Source organism: Arachis hypogaea, chromosome 18, assembly GCF_003086295.3.
Source record: "Arachis hypogaea cultivar Tifrunner chromosome 18, arahy.Tifrunner.gnm2.J5K5, whole genome shotgun sequence".
Taxonomy (NCBI): domain Eukaryota; kingdom Viridiplantae; phylum Streptophyta; class Magnoliopsida; order Fabales; family Fabaceae; genus Arachis; species Arachis hypogaea.
The window spans coordinates 79,280,422-79,289,908 of record NC_092053.1 but is presented as its reverse complement, the minus strand read 5'-3'; the positions used below and the strand labels follow the sequence as shown (position 1 = coordinate 79,289,908).

At 38.6% G+C, this 9,487-nt stretch overlaps 1 non-coding gene across 1 annotated transcript; it reads right to left on the bottom strand.

Annotated features, from left to right (window-relative positions):
- Positions 1-8,629: 8,629 nt before the first annotated feature.
- On the bottom strand, positions 8,630-8,732 carry LOC112774869 (small nucleolar RNA R71). The gene has a single exon (XR_003189326.1). It is a non-coding gene; the product is annotated as a small nucleolar RNA R71 (small nucleolar RNA).
- Between the last annotated feature and the right edge of the window lie 755 nt (positions 8,733-9,487).

The following is a 9,487-nucleotide window of genomic DNA, read 5'->3' as shown; positions in this document are numbered from 1 at the left end:
AAAATGTAGAAGATGAAAACTAGGATTAAGACTTAGATCCAATTTAAAATTTCAAAATAGAAAAGGAACTTGCAGAAGAAAAATGAAGAGAGAAGAAAATCTAGATTAGATTCTCAATTCTTTAGCAGGAAAATGAAAGTGCCAAAGAAGAAAAGAACAGAAAGAACAATTTCAGAATAAGAAAAACAGAAAAGGGAATTTAGATCCGATCTCCAATTCTTAAATTCTAAAAACAACAGAAGAAAAATAAAAGGTAGCTCCAATACCCAAGAACAGAAGAGAAAAATGCAGAAAATAAAGAACAGAGGGGAAACAGGAAGTAAACTAAAAATTTAGATCTCAAACTCTACCCAATTCCTAAAAAAAGAGCTAAAAAGAAGATCAAGACTCAAAAGTAAAAAAATAAAAGTAAAAAAAAGTTCCCTAGGAAATCAAATTTTCTCCTATTTATACACTTTCTATTTTACTCCTCAGATACTTGAAGTGGGCTTTTCGGCCGATGTTGCAGTGGGTCTTGATTGCAGCTTCCAGGGAAACGTTGCGTTCTCCAAGTGAGTGCAGCGTTTATTCACCCATGTGTACGCGTCTCTGATGCGTGCGCGTTGTTGCTTTGCTGATTACTCATCGCGCGTACGCGTGCTTCACACACAGGCGTCCTTGTGTGTTCTTGTCCATCGATGCGTATGCGTCACATACGCGTGCGCGTTGATGCTAACTTCAGCCTCAGCCATGCTTATGCATCCCTATTCACGCGTATGCATCTTCTATAGTGTTCTCTTAATAAGCGCTACGTTTGCTTAATAAACGCTGCCCACGCGTGCGCGTCCTCTGCGCGTACGCATGGGTAGAAAAATATCAATTCCATGCCTCTGCCCCACCCATGCGTTCACGTGCTTCCCTCCAGGTTCTCCATCAACTACGTCGTGTACGCGTGCGCGTCGGCTGCAAAATTTCAATTCCGAATTTGAATGTGCCCGAAAATGCTGGCTTAATGAACGTAGTGCTCTCTTTGAAAACGAGCGCCAACCACTTGCACGCGTACGCGTCATGCACGCATACGCATGGATTTTCGAAAATTGTCCCTGCGCGTAGGCGTCCTGTACGTGTGTGCGTCGCTACTGAGCATGGCATTCTTTCTTTGAACGCAACATTATTCTGTAGTACCTCTCTTTCTCTTCATTTTCTTACCTGAATTCAATCAAAAAGGCAATCAAAGTCTCACCAAAATCATAAGAATTTGCATTATTCATAATAATCACTTAATTCTTGCATAAATCCCATGGTTTTGTATAAAATAAATGATGTTTGATTGAATCAAAATAATCATGGAATTCCACTCCAACCACTTACTTATTGTGCAAGAAAGTGCATAAAACCTAATGAAACAAATGAAAAATGCTTGTGAAACTAGCATAAGATGACTTGTCATCGCAATACCAAACTTAAATCTTGCTTGTCCCCAAGCAAGCACTAAAACATGAGAAGAAATGAAAGAAAACAGAAAAGCATATATGTCCTTATTTAGCAGGTAATTGAATTTGGTTCATGGGGTTTTATGCGGACAGAATGCAGCTCAATTATTATCAACTTTCAAATATGAAATGTCTCTTTGAGTATTAACTAGAGTTGCTACTATAATGCCTTGTTCTTGATTGATCCTTGTCAACTTTTTCTCTCTTTCTCCTGTTTCAGAAACTTATTTCTCCATTGTAGCTCAGTGTCAAGTGTTGCAGGCAGCTTTTTGGCTCAATTTTTCTCAACACCTTTTCACTACAGACACTTGGCTCATACTTCTTCCTATGAACATTGATGCCCAGCACCTCTTTGGGTTACTAAATGCCTTGTAACTAGGTTGCTCTTGATAATGGACTTTCGGTTGATAATCCCAGATTAGTTAACCCAAGTTATCAAGTTTTAAAATACTCCTTAGAAGCTGATTGTCCAAGCAGATCCTAGTACAAAAAGCACTATAGGCATATGTCCTAAGGTCCAAGCTATTGGTGTCTAGCCTTATTATTTGTTGCTTTCATTTTTTTGCTGCTAATTCTTGGCTTTTCTTTCTTTCCTTCTTACTTCTTCTTTTTCCAAGGATAATTATTAATTGATGGTTCATAACAGCACTTAAGTTCACACTACTAGAGACATTCTATCCTGCAACTTTTATTATTGAGCTTACCAACTAATCAAGCAATTACCACCACAGAACTTTATTATTATTCTTACCAAGTTGACCAATCACTTTCTGTTTCAATATTCTTCACTTATTTATGCAGAGGGGAACAAGACATGTATTCAAGTAGATCGAGTGATGCAGACATTTATGGCTAGATCACTTAATTGAATAATGATAGGACAGTAGACCAACAGAATGCAGATAAGGGTAACCTATCAGAGAGGGATACAATTAAACTTCCAATCAAAACACAGCAAGATATAAACAGTTGAGTAATAATACAACCTTTTGGTATATTCTTGCTTAGTCTTTCATCTTCCTTCTTATCTTTTGTGCTTTTCTTGCTGATGATGTACAATCCTTCTAAAAAGTTGAATAGTTTCCTGCACTGGTAGTGGAAGTTGCTTGTCCCCCAAGCACTTGAAAAATGGTTAACATGCATGAATGTTTGTAGGCTTTTGAACATACTCTGATGTGTGAACACCAAACTTAGTCCCTTTCCAGTACCTCTTATGCAACAAATCAGCCATATACATGAAACCTTGTGCCTTTGCTAAAGGGAACAAAACTAAAAACTAGAAAACAGACAATGGTTGAGTAGTTTTCCTGATTGTTTGGAACTAATAACCATTTATGCAGAGGGTTAAAATGTATTTTTAAATGAAATTTTTGGTGGGACACCAAACTTAGCATCCTTAATTCACCCTTAAATTATTTTGGTATGCAACACCAAACTTCCTTTTATTGAAATAGTTAGGAAAAGAAAACTTCCTTTGGTTGGGTTGCCTCCAAACAAGCGCTTGTTTATCGTCATTAGCTTGACGGCTTCCTTCTTTGTTCATCCCAACTCCTGAACACTCTCTTCTTTGCTCCAAGATCCTCCCAGATAATGCTTAGCTCTTTGGCCATTTGCTGTGATTATTTTCTTTGTGGCTTCATTCAGAAGTTCAAGGCTTCCATGTGGGAAAACCTTAGTTATCAGATAAGGGTCAATCCATTTAGACTTGAGTTTGCCAGGAAAACCCTTGAGCCTGGAACTGTATAGGAGCACTTGTTGTCCTGGTTTGAACTCTCTTTTCAAGATTTTCTTGTCATGCCACTTCTTAGCTCTCTCCTTGTATATCTTTGTATTCTCATAAGCTTCTAATCTGAATTTCTCTAGCTCATTGGGTTGCAATAGCCTTTTCTCTCCTGCTACTTGAGGGTCAAGATTGAGGAGCTTAGTGGCCCAGTAAGCTTTATGTTCTAGCTCCACAGGAAGGTGACATTATTTAGCATAGATTAGCTGAAAGGGTGACTTTCCAATTGGGGTTTTGAATGCGGTTCTATATGCCCATAGAGCATGATCCAACTTTCTGGCCCAGTCTTTCCTTGTGATCCCAACTGTCTTCTCCAAGATTCTCTTTAGCTCCCTATTTGCCAATTCAGCTTGCCCATTAGTTTAAGGGTGATATGGTGTAGCCAGTTTTGAATTATTCCATATTTGTGGAGCAGCTTTTCCATCTGTCTGTTGCAAAAGTGGCTGCTACCATCACTAATAATGCCTTTAGTTACCTCATATCTAGTGAAAATGTGTCTCTTAAGAAATTAAAGAACAATTGGTGCATCATAGGTAGTTTTTGCTATGGCTTTCACCCATTTTGAGACATATTCTACTGCTACCAGAATGTATTTAAAGGAATAGGATGGAGGAAAGGGGCCCATGAAATCTATACCCCAGAGATCAAACAGTTCCACTTCCAAAATGAAGTTTTGAGGCATTTCATTTCTCTTTGTCAACCCTCTAGCTCTTTGACATTCATTGCATTGGTGCACAAACTCTCTGGCATCTTTGAATATAGTTGGCCAATAAAATCCACTCTGAAGCACTTTAGCTGCTGTTCTTTCTGGCCCAAAATGTCCCCCATAGGCTGAACTATGACAGTGCCACAATATGTCTCTCATCTCATTTTCAATAATGCACCTTCTAATCATCCCATCTGGACACCTCTTGAATAAGAATGGCTTGTCCTACAAGATTTCTTGGCTTCATTGCACATCTTCTTCACTTGTTGCTTGGTAAACTCTTGAGGAATCTTCCATCCCACCTTGTAGTTTGCAATGTCAGCAAACCAGGGTGCCTACTGGATTTGGAGAAGATATTCATCTGGAAACTTTTCATTCACTGGTTGTGGTGTATCTTGGTTGGCTTCTTGTGGTAGTCTTGACAAATGGTCTGCCACTTGGTTCTCGTTTCCTTTCATATATCTTACTTCATTGTCAAATTCTTGTAGCAGAAGCACCCACCTAATAAGCCTTGATTTTGAATCCTGGTTAGACATGAGATACTTGAGAGCAGCATGATCAGTATATACTATAACCTTTGAACTAATCAAGTATTATCTAAATTTATCAAATGCATATACAATTGCCAAGAGCTTTTTCTCAGTGGTGGTATAATTTTTCTGTCCCTCATTCAACACCTTACTTGCATAGTATATAACATGATGTAGCTTGTCTTTTTTTTGCCCCAATACAGCACCAATTGCAAAGTCACTTGCATCACACATGAGTTCAAAAGGTAATTCCCAATCTGGGGGTGTGATGATTGGTGTTGTAGTGAGTTTTCTTTTTAAAGTTTTAAAGACATGCTTGCAAGTGTCATTGATAAACCACTATTTTATGGTTTATCTTGTACTCAATTGAGTGGTTTTTATCAACTCTTTACCCACTTATTCATACTATTTGCATGTTTTACATTTTCCTTCATAGTTTTGTGCTATGATTGAAAACATGCTTCTTTGATCTTATATTTGCTTATTATTAATCCTCTCTTACTACCATTAGATGCCTTGATATGTGTGTTAAGTGTTTTCAGAGATTAGTCATCAAAGATGAAAGGATTGTCAACCACTAGCAAATTGCTCATTGGTTTGGCTATGTTTGAAAAATCCTTGATGAACCTTCTATAGAACCCAACATGCCCAAGAAAACTTCTTACTACTTTTACATTGACAGGCATGGGAAACTTTTCAATGATGTCTATTTTAGCTTTGTCAACTTCTATACCCTTGCTTGAAACCTTATGCCCAAGAACAATACCCTCTGGTACCAAGAAATGGCATTTTTCCCAATTCAAAACTAAATTTGATTCTTGGCATCTTTTTAATACAAGGGTTAGATGTTTCAAACAAGTGTCAAAATTGTTACCAAAGACAGAAAAGTCATCCATAAAGACCTCTAAAAATTTTTCTACCATGTAAGTGAATATGGAGAGCATACACCTTTGGAAGGTTGCTGGAGCATTGCAGAGTCCAAAAGACATCCTTCTGTAGGCAAAGACTCCAAATGGACAGGTGAATGAGGTTTTCTCTTGGTCCTTGGGATCTACCACTATTTGATTGCACCTAGATGATGCCAGGGCATCTTAGGCTAGTTTCACTAGCCTTTTTCTTTGTTTTTGATAGGTTTTATGCACTTTCTTAAGCTATAAGTAAGAAAATTGGGTAGAAAGTCATGTATGCCTATATTCATTCAACCATAAGTAATTTGATACAATTTCATGAGGATTTATGTGATGATTACTTGTATGCTAAGAATGATAAGAATTCTCATGATTTTAGCAAAGCTTTGATGTATTTATTGGTTGATGATAGGTAAAGGAAAGCATGGAGGAAGGTTGAAGAAGGAGCATGGAAAGGATGAAGAGGAAGCAACATTGGTGGCCAAGTTTGACCACCAATGTTGCCGCCTCAAACATTGGAAGAGAAATAGAGCACTTCTTTGTAACATGGCTGATGTTCACGTTGGAGGTGGCATTGGGGGTCCAACGTTAACCCCAACTTTGTGAGGAAATGATCAATTCTGGGGCTAAAAGATTTTTGAGTGGCGCGTGCGCGTCCATGACGTGTACGTGTTAAAAAGCAATTTTTGACATCCGCGTAGATGCGTGCATTACGCGTACGTGTAAATGAGTAATTTTGACCCATCTGCGCGGAAGCGCACGGTACGCGTACGTGCCATAACCTAACGTTGGAGGTCCAACGTTGCATCAAACGCTGCCTCCAACGTCCGTGATGCCCAGCCTAGAATTGAAATTGGAAGATTTTGAATCGACGCATACGCGTCAGTGACGCGTATACGCGGATGAAAAAAAAGCAATGGGCGCCTAAGCGCACAGTACGCGTACGCCCCAAAACGCCAACATTGGAGGGAACGTTGGAGGTCCAACGCTGCCTCCAACATCCCCTACCTTGTTTTAAATCTGGAAAATGAAAATTTTGCTTCCACACGCACACGCACAGTACGCGTACGCGTGGATGAGAATTTTTGGCCTTTTGCGCGGAAGCGCACGATACGCATACGCGCGGATCAGCTAACGTTGGCCCTCCAATATTGAGTCAAACGCCAATGACAGCAAGCTTCCTGGTTTCTGCTGGTCTAATTCAAGTGGCGTTTCAGTCAACGTTGGCCCTCAAACGTTAACTCAAACATGAAGTATTAGACTCAAATTTTACACAGATCTCTTCTCAACATCAAGAGCAACCAATTGGAGCAATCTTTAACCCAATTCCATGAAGGCCAAAAGCCCAATTGAAGGCTTGAAGATCAATAGAAGAAAGTGTATAAATAGCTTAGAATTTAAGTTAGACGGGGAGACTTTTGACACCAATTTTTCCATTTGTTTAGTTTTCATTTACTGCACTTGAATCTTAGAATGTATTTTACAATTCCAATTTCCCTTTTGAGGGCTATGAACAACTAAACCCCTTTCATTGGGTTAGGGAGATCTATTATAATTCAAGGGATCAAAAGTAGTTTTCATCTTCCTCTTATTTCTTTTCTCTTGATTTTTGTTAGAAAGCTTTCGGTCTTAATTCAATTGGATAGTTGTCATGAGAGAGAAGCTATCCATAATTAGAATTCTTCGGAGACTTGAGAGAGGAATGAAGCATTCATGCTAGAATTGCTTTCTCTCATTGGATTAGATTGGGGTTTGGATGGATATATTGACATGTAATCCTACCAATACTTTGATCTATGATTTGTGTGGTATAGTTAGTGACCGAACTTCAACTCTTCCCATGAGCAATTAAATCATGACATTGGGCAATTGTTCATGCTTAGAGAGATTGGTGAGCCAAGACATTGGGATCTAATCATCTAAGATTGCCAAGCAATGTCAATGAATGCATTGATTGAGGAAGAGGTGAAAATGATTTGATCCGGAGAATTCAATATCTCCCAAAACCCAATGAATCCTCCATCTCTGATCTTACCCATTCTGTTTACTTTTTGCATCTTTAATTTCATGCTTAATTCCCCGATCCCATTTAGTTTCCAGCAATTTAAGATTCTGTCATTTAATTTCTGCAATTTAATTCCTGTTATTTACTTTCTTGCAATTTAAATTTCCCGCCAATTTTACATTCTGCGATCTCGAATTTCAATTCCGATTCCGCTCAACTAGTATAATTCTTCAATTAATATTGATAAACCAACCAATCCCTGTGGGATTCGACCTCACTCTTTTGTGAGTTTTTACTTGATGACAATCCGGTACACTTACCGGTAGGAAAATTGTTGAGAGGCAGCTTTTGTGTATCAAATTTATGACACCGTTGCCGGGGATTGGTTTTGTATTGACAATTACTGAATTGATGGATACCTAGATTGAGCACTTTTATTTTCATTTGATTTATTAAATTTTTAATTTCAGCTGTTCCTTTTCAATTGCTGCTATTTTTAGTTATTTCTTTTTTATTTCTTTTATTTCTTTACTTTCCAGCAAGCTAACATACTAACTATTTGATCGATTGCTCTAACTAAGCTAACTATACTCTGTTTTAGTAGACTTTGTACTGGCTGTTTCTTGTACTTGTTCATTGTATGACAGGTAGGAGAAAGGAAATTTCCACCTCATTTGATAGTGAATCGGAAATAACCTTCCTGAGATTAAGAAGGGAAGCAAGAGGAAAGAGGGTTGTTGGAGCAGAAGAAGAGGAGGAATACTTTGATATAACCATGGAAGACAATATGGAAAACCACCATGAAGAAAAGGTGAATAATCATGCCAGAAGGGGTGGAGCTAACCCTGCTGGACAAGAGAGAAGAGTTTTGGGATCATACATTAATCCAAATCCAGGAAATTGTGGTAGCAGCATTCAGAGGCCAACCATCCATGCTAACAATTTTGAATTAAATCCTCATCTCATAACTCTTGTCCAGAACAACTGTTCTTTTGGAGGAAGTGCACAAGATGATCCTAATGAACATCTCACTAAATTCCAAAGGATATGTGACATGGTTAAGTCTAATAGTGTTCATCCTGACACCTATAGATTGTTACTATTTCCATTTTCTTTGAGAGACAATGCATCAAAATGGATGGAGTCATTCCCGAAGGAAAGCTTAACCACATGGGAAGATGTAATGAGCAGATTCTTGACAAGATTTTACCCTCCACAAAGAGTAAATAGGCTAAGAATTAAAGTGCAAACATTTAAACAGCAGGATGGTGAAACTCTATATGAAGCCTGGGAAAGATTCAAGGACTTGACAAAGAAATGCCCCATGACATGTTTAATGAGTGGGTGCAAATTTACATCTTCTACGAAGGGCTGAATTGTGAATAAAGGAAGGCTGTAGATCATTCATCTGGAGGTTTCCTAAACAAGAAAAAGACCATTGAAGAGGCTATTAATGTTATAGAGACAGTTGCTGACAATGAGTATTTTTATGCCTCAGATAGAAGCAACAACAGGGGAGTCTTGGAATTGAATCAAATGGATGCAATCCTGGCTCAGAACAAGATGATCACTAAGCAACTCGCTGAATTGACCAAGTAAATGGAGAAGAATTAGGTTGCAGCTATCCACACTCAATCATCACCTCAAGAAGAAGTAGAGACAGAAGAAGGAGCTAACTGGGAGGAAGCTAATTACCCTGGAAACTCATCCAGGCAAGCTAATGATCCATACTCTAAAACCTATAATTCCAGTTGGAGGAACCACCCAAACTTTAGGTGGGGGAACCAACAGAACCAAGGCTAAGATCACAGATCACACAATCCAACCCAATACAACAACTCCACTCACCAAAACTCCAATCAAAAACCATACCATATCACACAAAATACCTACTCACAACCACCATATCACAACTATAACAACCACTCTCAACACCCCAATTCCACCCAACCATCACCACATGAGGAGGACAGAATGGCCAAGATGGAAGCTATGCTTGCAAACATTAACAAAGAGTGTGAAGAAATGAAAAAATTCTGGGAAGAGGAGAGAAGTATTATGAAAAGTCGAGGGGAGGTTCTTAAGA